The sequence below is a fragment of the Garra rufa genome, chromosome 1 (assembly GCF_049309525.1).
Source record: "Garra rufa chromosome 1, GarRuf1.0, whole genome shotgun sequence".
Classification (NCBI taxonomy): domain Eukaryota; kingdom Metazoa; phylum Chordata; class Actinopteri; order Cypriniformes; family Cyprinidae; genus Garra; species Garra rufa.
In genome coordinates this window covers 65,249,383-65,264,075 of record NC_133361.1, presented here as the reverse complement: position 1 = coordinate 65,264,075, position 14,693 = coordinate 65,249,383, and the positions used below count along the sequence as shown (strand labels likewise).

Here is a 14,693-nt window from a genome sequence, read left to right as displayed (position 1 = left end):
CATTTTGTTGACTAAATTTCAAAATTGTTTTAATCACTTACCTTAAAAAAATCCTTTTCTTAAGGAGAGGTTCTTAAATGGCTTTGCAAATACACACAACAAGTTTAATGTTTTGAATTTATTTTTAATGTCATCAAATGTAAATTCAGTAACAGTTTCAACAAGTGTTTGGAAGACAAGTGCTTACTTAACGTTGCACATTCACAAAATAAAAATGAACAAATTCACAGGTGAAAGAGGCCACATTGTTGAGTGCGGACTTGGAATTGCAAAATTAATAAAAAAATATGTGGAAACAGGCAACAGTATATAGTGATTAAACAGTATATTGTATTTTTTCAATAGTGAATAAAACAATAGTGCTAAAACTGTTCATATGTCATGCAACAAACTGCAATTTGTAATGGATTTTACAGGTATGCCCATGGTGATGTGTTGTGGGTCTTTCAAGGAGTCATCTCTTTGACTGTCCTATTTAAATAAAAAGAAACTGTTATTAGTAGGGTTGGGTATCAACTGATATTTACCAGCCAATATGCACAAAAACAAATCAGTATGTCATCATAAACAGCTGTTTTTTTTTTTTAAGTTAAAGTGAAAGGAAGCAGATGAGAAAGAAAACTGACAAATCTATTTGTATATCTCCCACATGTTGTTCCTAATCTGCAAATGGAACACAAATTCAGATATTTTTAATGAGATCTGTGAGCTTTCTAACCCTGCATAGACAGCAACGCAACTCAACTGAAATGTTCTTAGGCCAAGAAACACATTAAAGATATTGGTAAAATAGTCCATGTGACATCAGTGGTTCAACAGTAATTTCATGAAGCTACGAGAATGCTTGTGTGCAAAGAAAACAAAAATACAGACTCCTCCGCGCCACCGTCTGCCATTCATGAGAGTACCATGACACAAGTGTTTGGTGTTGCTGACATGAACATGCATAGGCTGAACCATGTTTATAAGCAAAGAAAAACACACGCATATGTCATTGTAGTCTTGACAATGGAGGCAGGAAGAAGAATTGTTGAATAAAGTTATTTTTGTTTTCTTTGCACATTAAAATTATTCTTTAGCTCTGTAAAGATACGGTTGAACCACTGATGTCACATAAATGGTTACACTTATGTCCTTAGTACGTTTTTGGGCCAGTTATATGGTTGCCTATGCAAGTCCAGAAACCCTTCAGATTTCATTAAAAAAAAAATTTAATTTTTTTTTGGTTCTGAAGTAGGGATGCACCAAATCCAGATTTTTGGGGTTCGGCCGAATACCGAATCCACTGTTTAAGATTCGGCCGAATCCGAAACCGAATACCGAATCCTACTCGCATCCTTATTCCATTAACACAGTAAAACACATTAATGAAGTAAACAACATCCACAGCAGTGTATTTATATTTCATTTTATTTTATTTATTTTATAAACTGAAAAAAAAAAAATCTATAATTTTTCCAATTGCTGCATGAATGGCTTTAGCTCATGTGTGATCTGAGGACCACTGTTTGTTCGGTGTAGGGCTAGCAAAGCTAGTAATGGTCGTCTGGTTATCACACGTTTTTAGCTGTGACTGTCAAGCTGCCGTACCTGAAGTTGCTGCATTTTGGCTGCTGTCTGTAGATTCCTTCATGCACAACTCGTATTCTTTTGGATGTTTTAGACGCAAATGTTTTAACATCGGCGATGTTGTGTACTGCTTAGGGTCCTTGCCACCACGAGACAAATTGGTATTGCAAATTGAACATAAAGCTCGACTTCTTTTCGCCTTCTTTTGGTTGAAAGTACTGCCAAACAAAACTTTTTTTGCTTACGAGTTCCATTTTCAGATTCTTACAGCCTACTACATTCGAACGGGTCCTATGTAAACACCTTCACGTAATCAACGGCCGTGTGACGTCGTAGTGTAAGTCTAGGGTTCGGTTTCGGTGGAAAATAAATCTAAGGTTCGGCCGAAACCGAACCCCGTCAAAAAGCCCAGGATTCGGCCGAATCCGAATCCGAATCCTGGATTCGGTGCATCCCTATTCTGAAGATTAACTAAGGTCTTCTGGGTTTGGAAAGACATGAGGGTGAGTAATTAACGACAGAATTTTCATTTTTTGGGCAACTATAACCCTTTTAGTATTTGAAATTTAAGTAGAATTTAAATTCAAGCAGAGACATTTTTGTCTGGACACTGTATTTGACATCACTGTGTTAAATAATAATACATATGGGAAAGGAAAAGACACTTGATAAATGAATACATACCTCCTGTAAAATGCCGAAATATTTGACCATTTTCCTCCCAGTAAGACCTCCTTTCTGGAAAACAGCAGTGATCTGTGGAACATAACATATTACATTATATGATATATTTCATTAAAGTCAACTGTTTATTGTAAAATGCTTTAATACTAAAAATACTTACTGTGCATATTGCTGGAATAATACAACTTCAGGAAAGTGGCGAACCTGGAAACTTCCTTTGGCATCAAGGAAATGGTATGTGTCCTAGTCACAGGAACATGCAGAGAGTCCCTCAAATGAAAGTAAAAACACAATAATTATTATTGCTAGTTTAAAACAGTTTACATGCTGCACCATTAAAGCTAGCAAAAAGGGGCACATGATTACAATTGTGAACACTAAAAACATTCAGAAATGTAATGTTATATTGTGAGATTTACTGATAGGAACTAACTGGAAATTCCCCTCATAACTTCACGCCTTCGTCCATATTTTTGATTTCCTGGAACTTTCTATTACAAGGCATAGTTATTTGGAGTTGTGATGGTGTCCAGTATGAACGAAACACATCTAACGTAACACCACAAATAAAGTTTGAGTCTGTGGAAACAATTCTACAGTACAAACACGCAGTTAAGGATACGATCTGCCCATCATTGCTTTAAATGCAATAGTTGCCACAGAAGTTAATTATTTTTTTCGGTATCACGCAAGCACTACCTTACCTTCAGCCAAAACAAACTGCTCTTGAACAAACAAGTTAAGGACATTAAAGATGACCCGTCCAAAAATATTTAACGTTATATGTCATGTTTAACCACATTAGAAGCCGGCAGATTCCCGAAGGACTGGCTGTGGTAACGTTAACTTTACTTAGGCGGGAACACCAATAACGTTACCGGCCTGAGCATCTCCGAAAGCGCTTAAGCATTTAAATAGACACTATCCTTTCAAATAAACGGCGTATTTTAGGCTTATACAACTACATTTTCATACAAAAATATCTTAAAAGTACATTCTGTCACATAAAAAAGTATTATTTGTGTTATTTGTGTAAGTTATATGTGACCGTCTGTTGGTCGCTGTGGAATTTCTCCCAAAGACTCATTTTGCAGATATTATTTATACAGCGAACAAACTATTTACTGTAATAAACAGTGCTACACTACATTATTACTCACATAAATATTACTCACCGTGTAAATCGACCGAATGATGAAAACTCCGGGTCCGGAATGAAAAGTTCCCACCGTGAACCTGACTGAGTCGTGACTGGAAACTCCTTTTGGCGCCAAGGAGAATGTGCATTTGTGCGCATGCGCAGAAAGTTTACTTAATATTTTCTAACTGAATTTAATTAATTCACATGGCTTGGATTTAAAACACATGTAATTCGCTTAAAACCAATTAATACTTATTAATTAAAATCAAAAACTAAATTTTTATTATTTAAACTAGCGAAATTGAATCATGCTTAATTTAATTGGGGCCATAATCATTTTTTTCAGTGCATGTTTCTACTGTAGCTCCTGTAATAAACAGAAAAAGAAACTTATTTGCTTTTTACTGGAATGCTTTTGAATGTGAACATTACTGTACATGTGGACTGACAGTTCCCTACCAAGAAATTTAGTGTTAAAATGGTGGATTGCATGTTTTGCATGCAAATACCTGTAAAATTGAAACATAAAAAGTCTATGCAGTTTTTGTAATGTCAAAAATAGCCAGTATTTTGAAACCTGGTGTACTTTGACTGACTGCATGTACCTTGTGAAGTGAAAACAAGTGTTATTCTTTGACAGAATAATTTCATTTTGAGTCAGATTTCCAGTGTTTTGGTAAAGTTATTGTGTGCAGAGAAAGATGTGTTCTATTTTGAAATGAAGAATTAGTATATATTTAACAAAATATATTTTTGAGAAGAAAATTATCCATTTGGCCAATTGTGTTTTGTAGGTGCGAGTCTGTGTTAAGAGTTTAGAAAAAGTATCTGAAGTATGGGTAAGCGCTTGTTAGCGCTTAAAAAAACTGTAAATTGGAATTACAGGATGTGGAATTGAATTCAGGGAAATTCCACTGAATTCCATTTATTGCTGTTTCTGAGCATCTATTTGTGATTGCATTTAGAGACATACATTTGAACTTTATTTATGATGCTTTACAAATACCAAGTAATGTACGAAATAGAGTTGATCAAATGCAAGTAAATAAAAATTTAATTGAATGACAGTGGTGATAAGTTTCTGTATGTACTGTACATTCAATATATGATTACCACATAATATACGTCTCAACTCACAAAAAAATGAGTCATGTTCATTCATGTGTTACATTCACTTTTTATTGCATCGAATTATCATCATTTCCTGAAATTTGGCATGTGAAATGTCCATGCTTAACATACTAAACATACAGTACTTTGTATTTCTTTTATATGTTTGTTGTTTATGTGATTTACAATATTTAATGTACTATAAACTAGCAACTCAAGTGGAATTTAATGCAATTTATTTGATATCAATTCAGTTTCCTGACATTCCAATTCCAAATCCAATTCCATTCCAGGAAGTGAATTGGAATTTACCATTCATTCTCAATTAAATTCATGAATGGCCCCAACCCTGTTTGGAAACATGTGGCCTAACCCTGAAGATCGCAGAGATTAGATACATTAATTTTGTGCTTTTTTTTTCTTGGTGGCACTGAGAGCCAAGTCCGTGGTATGACAGAGTTCTGCTACCTCATCAGTTGAAAGCCTCTGACCTGTATCCAGGTCTTTAGAGACCTAGAGGACAAATAGCTAGCAAGGGTCTCTTCTAGGAGGCATCCTCTTATATCCATTTTCACGCATTCCCTTAATATTAGCATAACTAGTACACTGGAACCTATGAATGCATCAAGAAAATGGCTTATTCCATGACTTCTCGACGTCCGTTTGAAGATCAAGAAGGAATGGAAGTCTCACTTGAGCTGGAGGGTATGATCAGATAGGTAACACTCATCAAGACGACCCTACGGCGCTACTTTCTTAGTCAGCTTCCATGGCAGATCCAACCTTGCTGTGACGTGTATATTCCATAACCTCCAACAGCTCATAATACGCAGGGCAGGTGGATTTACAGTGAGGTAAATAAGTATTTGATCACCCTGTGATTTTGCAAGTTCTCTTACTTAGAAATCATGGAGGGGTCTACAATTTTCAGCATAGGTGCATTTCCACTGTGAGAGACAGAATCTAAAAATAAAAATCCTGGAAATCACATTGAATGATTTTTTAACAATTTATTTGTGAATTACTGTGTCAAATAAGTATTTGATCACTTGAGTCAATTTTTTTTAAATATTTGGTACAGAAGCCTTTGTTAACAATTACAGAGGTCAAACGGTTCCTGTAGTTCTTCACCAGGTTTGCACACACTGCAGGAGGGATTTTGGCCCACTCCTCCATACAGATCTTCTCTAGATCTGTCAGATTTCGGGGCTGTTGCTGAGCAACACAGAGTTTCAGCTCCCTCCAAAGATTTTCTTTTGGATTTAGGTCTGGAGACTGGCTAGGCCACTCCAGAACCTTGATATGCTTCTTACGGAGATACTCCTTGGTTTTCCTGGCTGTGTGCTTTTAGTCATTGTCATGTTGGAAGACCCAGCCACGACCCATCTTTAATGCTCTGACTGAGGGAAGGAGGTTTTTGCCCAATATGCCACAATACATGGCCCCGTTCATCCTCTCCTTAATACAATGCAGGTGTCCTGTCCCCTGTGTAGAAAAACACCCCCAGAGCATGATGCTTCCAGCCCCATGCTTCACTGTAGGTATGGTATTATTGGGATGATACCCATCATTCTTCTTCCTCCAAACACGGCGAGTGGAGTTCAGACCAAAAAGTTCTACTTTGGTCTCATCTGACCACAGGACTTTCTCCCATGACTCCTCTGGATCATCCAGATGGTAAACTGGCAAACTGGGGCGGGCCTGGACATGGGCTGACTTAAGCAGGGGAACCTTCCGTGCGATGCAAGATTTTAAACCATGACGTCTTAGTGTATTACTGATAGTAGCCTAGGAAACGATGGTCCCAACTCTCTTCACGGCATTGACCAGCTCCTCCCGTGTAGTTCTGGGCTGATTCTTCACCATTCTTAGCATCATTGATACCCCACGAGGAGAGATCTTCCGTGGGGCCCCAGTCCGAAGGACATTGACAGTCATCATTAGCCTCTTCCATTTTCCGACAATTGCTCCAACAGTTTTTGTTTTTTCACCAAGCTGCTTGGCAATTGCCCCGTAGCCCTTTCCAGCTTTGTGAAGGTCTACAATTTTGTCACTTGTGTCTTTTGACAGCTCTTTGGTTTTGCCCATGTTGCTACTTAGACTTTGGCTGATTGTGGGGTGCACAGGTGTCTTTATGACAGCTAACGACCTCAAACAGATGCTACTAATTTAGAATCATGAGCAGAGTGTAGCTGGACTATTTAAAAACAAAATAACAGGTCTTTGAGGGTCAGAAATCTGGCTGATAAGCAAGTGATCAAATACTTATTTGAAAAAGTAATTCACAAATAAATTGTTAAAAAAATCATACAATGTGTAGGATTTTAGCTATGCAAAGTGCAAATAACGATCAAATCTCCATACTCCAACGAAGATCAAAGATTCTTTTATCTGAACCATTTGCCAAAACGGCGCGAAGCCACTGGGCGCCACTTTGTCTATGCCAAAGCTCCGTCTGCTGATCGCCCCAGGAAACAAAGCAGCAATAAAAGATAATCCTATCAAATGAACAACTAGCGATTTGTGCTGAGAGACTCATTAAAACAAACGGAGACTTGTCACCTTCACCGAACACATGACTAAGAATTCGCTGACACAGGAAAAGGGCAATCTGCTGGGATCACCCCCCTTTTCTGAGACCCTCCAAAGAACCAGTCGCCTGACTCACTTGTGACTAAGTTAGTGTAAATTGAATTAGGAATAAACAAAGGAAAAATGATCATTCCAAGCTGGCCATGTCTGCCGTTGAACTCCTCATGACCCTGTCACAGTTCTGTCTGTTTATGTCTTTGGTTTCGCCCGTTGTCTCCCCCTGTTGATCTGTGTCATTTGGTTTAGCCCATCGTTTGTGTGATTCCTGGCACCTGTCTCTGTAATTAGTCACCCTTTAAAAGTCTGTTTGTTTCTTGAGTTCTCTGTCGGTCTTTGTGAATGTTTAATGTGTATCGTGTGTGGAAGTGACCTTTGTTCCTGCCTGTTCCTGCTTGTATCTCTGAAGACTTTATTAAATGTAAATAGTGTTTATTGTTTATCTCGTCTCGTTCCGTCCAGCACGTCAACACTCATAACAGACCCTCTTTTGAGCCCATGGTTTTTCACCCACTTTGCTCAAAATCCAGCACTACACCACGCGCAATAAATGCGCTATCAAATATGATTTAAACGGAAACAGGAAACAAAGAACACTATTTCAATCAATCGAACTTACTATGCAAAGGGATAGGGCACCCTCCTTCCCGTATATCCAATGTTTGCTGTGTAATCCTGTATTTTCCTATACCTTGTGTGCCTCGGTAAATCAAGTTATCAAATGTGTATCCTATAAGTAACATTTTATTTTTATGTTTGGTGTCGGATGAAAGATCGTGGCAAATGCAGTTTTTCTGAATGAATGAGAAATTGATATTTGTGTATATTTTATGCATTGCTGTAGTTTATGAAAATCGATAACCAAATTGAAGATAAATCTGTGTCCTAATAAGTCACATGCCCCCGTGGCAACACTATTGGACTACAATCCCCGGGGACGTGTCTAACAGACCCCTTAAAACCTAATGGCCTGAACCAGAACGTTGCCTTTCGCCGCGCTCAACGCCCTTTTTTCTCTTGTGGTTTGAGTGCTTTTCATCTACACTCGCCTGCTGGACCAACTGTCTGAACTGTTAGTTTAATAGTTTAATAGCTATGATACTGTTTTGAAATCAAATCTATACATAGCTATGATAGAGAGCTACCAGGAAGTGCTTTGGCTGCAGTAGGGAGAGGAAGGCTCTTCTCCATTTTATGTAAATTTTTGTTTTGTTTTTGCATTATAAGTGTTATTTGTAAAGTCTTTACATTTTCTTTTTTGTAATTTTTTCCTCCCTACAGTATATGCTGTTGGGGGGGAACATTTTTTCTTTTTTTGTGTGTGTTTAAGCACATTTTTTTTTCCGTTTGTTTGTTTTCGTTTGGGTGTATAATGGCGGACGGACGCACGGTAACAGACATAGATACGGCTGGAGGAACGCGAGAGGTTGACGGACACGGATCTCAAATAAGACGACGAGACGGGAATACAATGGATGGTCATAAAAGGATTAACAGAACAAAGATGGATTATTTAAAAGAAGCTACAGTGAGTGTGGATATTTCGAATGTGAACGCGAGGGCGGAGGACATCATAAAAGCAGTGACGGAAAGGATTGGAAAAGGAAACATTTTAGCGGTAAGACCAAAGCAAAACAAAGAATATGAAGTGACTGTAGAAAACGTGGAAGACGTGGAGGCGTTGGTGGAAGGATTAAAAATTAAGGACACGATGTGTGAAGTTAAAAGGCTCCAAAATAGAGACTATGTTGTTTCGTTCATGCACTTGCCTGTTTATATAGACGATCGAGAGATTTTAGAAAAATTGGAAGGGTGGGGAGTTACCCCTATTTCGGGCATCAAAAGACGAGTGTATCCGGGCACGACCATTGAAGATGGAACGAGATTTATTAAGTCTCGTTTTCCTAAGGAGGTTGCCTCTCTCCCATATAGCACAAAGCTAGATACAGCTGAAGGGTTTCAGTATTTCAGGGTGATGCACAGCCATCAGATTAAAACCTGTCGGCTGTGTATGAGCCCTGAACATATCATGAAAGACTGCTCTGACTTTAAGTGCTATAAATGTGAGGAGAGAGGACATTTTGCGAGAGAGTGTAACGCGGTGAGATGCCCGGATTGCCAAAAAGTTTTAAATAAATGTGAATGCTGGTTTGAGCAAGACGTGACTCATATGAACGGGCAGGTGCATGAACGAGACAACGCGTCGGAGGGGGAAGATGACGCTGTGCCAGAACGGAGTGAGGAGGGAGAGGAAATAAACGAAAGTTACGGAGAGCCGATAGAGATGGAAAAACCAAGCGATGATAATTTACAAGGGGTGACAGAGATTGAAGATAAAAGAACTACTGATGGTAGGGCTGTAGTCAAGACCACCTTTGTCGAGTCCAAGACAAGTCCAAGACCAGGACTAGTCGAGTCCAAGTCAAGACCGAGTCCAAAGAGGTTCGAGTCCAAGACAAGACCGAGTCCAAAAAAGTTCGAGTCCGAGTCAAGACCGAGTCCAGGACAGGAAAAAAAGCCGTATGCATGACATCATCAAGACAATCATTTTGGGTTATTATTTGTTGATCTAAAAGCAAAAACAGTGTCACAACTAGACTTGTAGTCAAGACCGCCTAAACCGAGACCAAGACACTACCAAGACCAGAAGGGATTGAGACCAAGACAAGACCAAGACCAAGACCAAGACAGACCATGTCAAGACCAAGACCAAGTCGAGACCAAGACCGATACCAAGTCGAGACCAGAGAAAAAAAAAACAGACTAGTGTTGAAGCCAAGGTTAATTTAGTTTAGCTTTTTAAAAATTTTTTTATTTTGGTATAGTTTTCAAATTTTCAGTAAAATTTAGTTTAGTTTTTATTAGTTTCATTAACATTTTTTTTTTTGTTTTAGTTTAGTTTCTATTTTGTGAACACATTTCTATTTAGTTTTTATATAGTTTAGTTTCAGTTTTAGTTTTTTTGAGATTAAATAGAGATCACGATTTCCTCGCAATTCTAAACTAAGCAAAATAATGTGAGACAAAATATTAATTGCTTCAGTCTATTTAAAAGTGTTGAATTCATTTTAATGAATTCTTAATAATTTAATACATAATATTTATATTTAAAATAGAATATGTTTAACACACCGATTTTTTATATTAAATTTATGAAAAAGTGGTTTGAATGAATAAATGACATGCTCACAAAAACATCACTGGATGAATCTGCATTTTTGAATCAATCTCTATTCGTTGACAAATACATTTTTTAACAGTTGTTTCCATCTAGTGGCGAAACAATGCAATCGACACAAACATTATTTGAAGCGCCAATTACTTTCAAAAGATGACGTGCTCTGTTTTAATTTCTACCATAGACATCACATCAGTGTTTATATCCAAACTATGACCTTTAATCATAATATTGCTGTGATAATATGAATGACTGGGTAACAACACCCATGATTTTTAAGTATAGACATTCCCCTTGATATCATATAATCTATTAATCTAAAGAAAACAGAATGATGACATATGGTGATACCTCAAAATAGCAGTGTTAGAACTGATATACAAACACCAACCCACTACTATTACCAATGCTTGGTACTAGTATCTACTACTTATTACACAAACGTTATCTGAAGTAAAAGCACTTGTAACTACACACAAACAAAGCACACCTTTTATCAAAAAAAAAAAAAGGGATAATGCGTCTGACTACGGATCAGAAGATTCTAGGTTCGACTCCTGGCTGGCTCGCGCTACGCTTTTTGCGTAATGTAGATTGGTTTTGATGTCACGGGCTTGCCGAATTGTTGCCCTATTCCTACGTGTCACCCAGGCTTTGAGAAAACGTTGCAGTCGAGCTGCAGAAACCTAATAGGCCGAGGTTGTGACCCCACATGTCTCTCTTCGAACAGGCCTCACGTCTTCCTGCGTCGAAGGCCGTTTTTTGGCCAGCAGTCGAGCTGCAGAAACCTAATAGGCCGAGGTTGTGACCCCACATGCCCGTGCCCGTGCCTTATGCTGGCCTGCTAATAGCATGAGAACAAGCAGACAGAAATACAGGCTTCTGTCACGTCGAAAACCAACAAGTCGGGCGCAAGCACATGGTCCCCCAGTCGGTGGGCCAGTGGCGCAATGGATAATGCGTCTGACTACGGATCAGAAGATTCTAAGTTTGACTCCTGGCTGGCTTGCGTTGCTCTTTTTGCGTAATGCAGTTTAATTTTGATGTCACGGCCTTCCTGAATTGTTGCCCTATTCCTACGTGCCACCCAGGCTTTGAGAAAAAGTTGGACACGAAATGAAATCCGAACTAGCCAATAATCAGCAACTTATCCGGTTAAAACCGCGTCTCAGTTTCATTGCTAATCTCATGATTTTTTCATTTCTGTACCTTGACAGACCGGCGATAGGCTGTTTTTCCTTGAGATAACGGTTACAATGCAAGACCACGCTTGTCTTTTCGCATGCGTGGCGTGACTATTTTTGGAATCTTTTTTTTTACCCGGACAAGGCTTCCACTGACCAGTTCCCATATGGTCTAGCGGTCAGGATTCCTGGTTTTCACCCAGGCGGCCAGGGTTCGACTCCTGGTATGGGAAGGCGGGCTCTTCTTGGCTTCCCTCTTCGAACAGGCCGCACGTCTTCCTGCGTCGAAGGCCGTTTTTTGGCCAGCAGTCGAGCTGCAGAAACCTAATAGGCCGAGGATGTGACCCCACATGCCTGTTCCTTAGATAGCTCAGCTGGTAGAGCAGAGAACTGTAGGTGAAGCGTTGGCAATCCTTAGGTCGCTGGTTCGACTCCGGCTCGAAGGAGGTCGTTTTTTTCATGTGCCCACCTTTTTTGGGGTGGGCCGGCCTTCTGAAAGCGCCCAGCAAGCTTGATTTCACAGTCTGCCGTTGGGGGAGGGGGGGAGGGGGGCAAAAGAGCGTTCCCTGACCGGCAATCGAACACGGGCCACGGCGGTGAGAGCGCCGAATCCTAACCACTGGATCACCAGGGAAGGGCTGATGTGATGTTGGCCTGCTAATACCATGAGAACAAGCAGACAGAAATACAGGCTTCTGTCACGTCGAAAACCAACAAGTCGGGCGCAAGCACGAGGTCCCCCAGTCGGTGAGCCAGTGGCGCAATGGATAATGCGTCTGACTTCGGATCAGAAGATTCTAGGTTTGACTCCTGGCTGGCTCGCGTTACTCTTTTTGCGTATTGCAGTTTAATTTTGATGTCACGGCCTTGCTGAATTGTTGCCCTATTCCTACGTGCCACCCAGGCTATGAGAAAAAGTTGGACACGAAATGAAATCCGAACTAGCCAATAATCAGCAACTTATCCGGTTAAAACCGCGTCTCAGTTTCATTGCTAATCTCATGATTTTTTCATTTCTGTACCTTGACAGACCGGCGATAGGCTGTTTTTCCTTGAGATAACGGTTACAATGCAAGACCACGCTTGTTTTTTCGAATGCGTGGCGTGACTATTTTTGGAATCTTTTTTTTTTACCCGGACAAGGCTGCCACTGACTAGTTCCCATATGGTCTAGCGGTCAGGATTCCTGGTTTTCACCCAGGCGACCCGGGTTCGACTCCAGATATGGGAAGGCGGGCTCTTCTTGGCTTCCCTCCTCGAACGGGCTGCACGTCTTCCTGCGTCGAAGGCCGTTTTTTGGCCAGTAGTCGAGCTGCAGAAACCTAATAGGCAGAGGTTATGACCCCACATGCCTGTGCCTTCGATAGCTCAACTGGTAGAGTGGGGGACTGTAGGTGAAGCGTTGGCAATCCTTAGGTCGCTGGTTCGACTCCGGCTCGAAGGAGGTCGTTTTTTCATGTGCCCACCTTTTTTGGGGAGGCCGGCCTTTTGAAAGCGCCCAGCAGAGCTTGATTTCACAGTCTGCTGTTGGGGGGAAGGGGGGCAAAAGAGCGTTCCCTGACCGGGAATCAAACCCGGGCCGCGGCGGTGAGAACGCCGAATCCTAACCACTAGACCACCAGGGAAGGGCTGATGTGATGCTGGCCTGCTAATAGCATGAGAACAAGCAGACAGCAATACAGGCTTCTGTCACGTCGAAAACCAACAAGTCGGGCGCAAGCACGAGGTCCCCCAGTCGGTAGGCCAGTGGCGCAATGGATAATGCGTCTGACTACGGATCAGAAGATTCTAGATTCGACTCCAGGTTGGCTCGTGCTACGTTTTTTGCGTAATGCAGTTTGGTTTTGATGTCACGGGCTTGCCGAATTGTTGCCCTATTCCTACGTGTCACCCAGGCTTTGAGAAAAATTTGGACACGAAATGAAATCCGAACTAGCCAATAATCAGCAACTTATCCGGTTAAAACCGCGTCTCAGTTTCATTGCTAATCTCATGATTTTTTCATTTCTGTACCTTGACAGACCGGCGATAGGCTGTTTTTCCTTGAGATAACGGTTACAATGCAAGACCACGCTTGTCTTTTCGAATGCGTGGCGTGACTATTTTTGGAATCTTTTTTTTTACCCGGGCAAGGCTTCCACTGACCAGTTCCCATATGGTCTAGCGGTCAGGATTCTTGGTTTTCACCCAGGCGGCCCGGGTTCGACTGCAGGTATGGGAAGGCGGGCTCTTCTTGGCTTCTCTCTTCGAACAGACCGCACGTCTTCCTGCGTCGAAGGCCGTTTTTTGGCCAGCAGTCGAGCTGCAGAAACCTAATAGGCCAAGGTTGTGACCCCACATGCCTGTGCCTTCGATAGCTCAGCTGGTAGAGCGGAGGACTGTAGGTGAAGTGTTGGCAATCCTTAGGTCGCTGGCTCAAAGGAGGTCGTTTTTTCATGTGCCCACCTTTTTTTGGGGGGCCGGCCTTCTGAAAGCGCCCAGCAGAGCTTGATTTCACAGTCCGCCGTTGGGGGGGAGGGGGGCAAGAGAGCGTTCCCTGACCGAGAATCTAACCCGGGCCGCGGCGGTGAGAGCGCCGAATCCTAACCACTAGACCACCAGGGAAGGGCTGATGTGATGCTGGGCTGATGTGATGCTGGCCTGCTAATAGCATGAGAACAAGCAGACAGCAATACAGGCTTCTGTCACGTCGAAAACCAACAAGTCGGGCGCAAGCACGAGGTCCCCCAGTCGGTGGGCCAGTGGCGCAATGGATAACGCGTCTGGCTACGGATCAGGAGATTCTAGGTTCGACTCCTGGCTGGCTCGCGTTACTCTTTTTGCGTAATGCAGTTTAATTTTGATGTCACGGCCTTGCTGAATTGTTGCCCTATTCCTACGTGCCACCCAGGCTTTGAGAAAAAGTTGGACACGAAATGAAATCCGAACTAGCCAATAATCAGCAACTTATCTGGTTAAAACCGCGTCTCAGTTTCATTGCTAATCTCATGTTTTTTTTTCATTTCTGTACCTTGACAGGCTGTTTTTCCTTGAGATAACAGTTACAATGCAAGACCACGCTTGTTTTTTCGAATGCGTGGCGTGACTATTTTTGGAATCTTTTTTTTTTACCCGGACAAGGCTTCTACTGACCAGTTCCCATATGGTCTAGCGACTAGGATTCCTGGTTTTCACCCAGGCGACCCGGGTTCGACTCCAGGTATGGGAAGGCGGGCTCTTCTTGGCTTCTCTCTTTGAA

The 14,693-nt window shown here is 41.3% G+C and overlaps 1 long non-coding RNA gene and 3 other non-coding genes across 4 annotated transcripts; 2 read left to right on the top strand and 2 right to left on the bottom strand.

Annotated features, from left to right (window-relative positions):
- Nucleotides 1-254: 254 nt before the first annotated feature.
- LOC141338633 (uncharacterized) lies at nucleotides 255-3,522 on the bottom strand. The gene is made up of 4 exons (XR_012355864.1): nucleotides 3,429-3,522; nucleotides 2,414-2,523; nucleotides 2,254-2,325; nucleotides 255-471 (listed from the first exon to the last, which is right to left on the bottom strand). It is a non-coding gene; the product is annotated as an uncharacterized lncRNA (long non-coding RNA).
- An 8,094-nt stretch (nucleotides 3,523-11,616) lies between these two features.
- Nucleotides 11,617-11,688, top strand: trnae-uuc (transfer RNA glutamic acid (anticodon UUC)). The gene has a single exon. It is a non-coding gene; the product is annotated as a tRNA-Glu (tRNA).
- A 1,320-nt stretch (nucleotides 11,689-13,008) lies between these two features.
- trnae-cuc (transfer RNA glutamic acid (anticodon CUC)) lies at nucleotides 13,009-13,080 on the bottom strand. The gene has a single exon. It is a non-coding gene; the product is annotated as a tRNA-Glu (tRNA).
- A 1,110-nt stretch (nucleotides 13,081-14,190) lies between these two features.
- Nucleotides 14,191-14,263, top strand: trnar-acg (transfer RNA arginine (anticodon ACG)). Its single transcript has one exon. It is a non-coding gene; the product is annotated as a tRNA-Arg (tRNA).
- The last annotated feature ends 430 nt before the right edge of the window (nucleotides 14,264-14,693 follow it).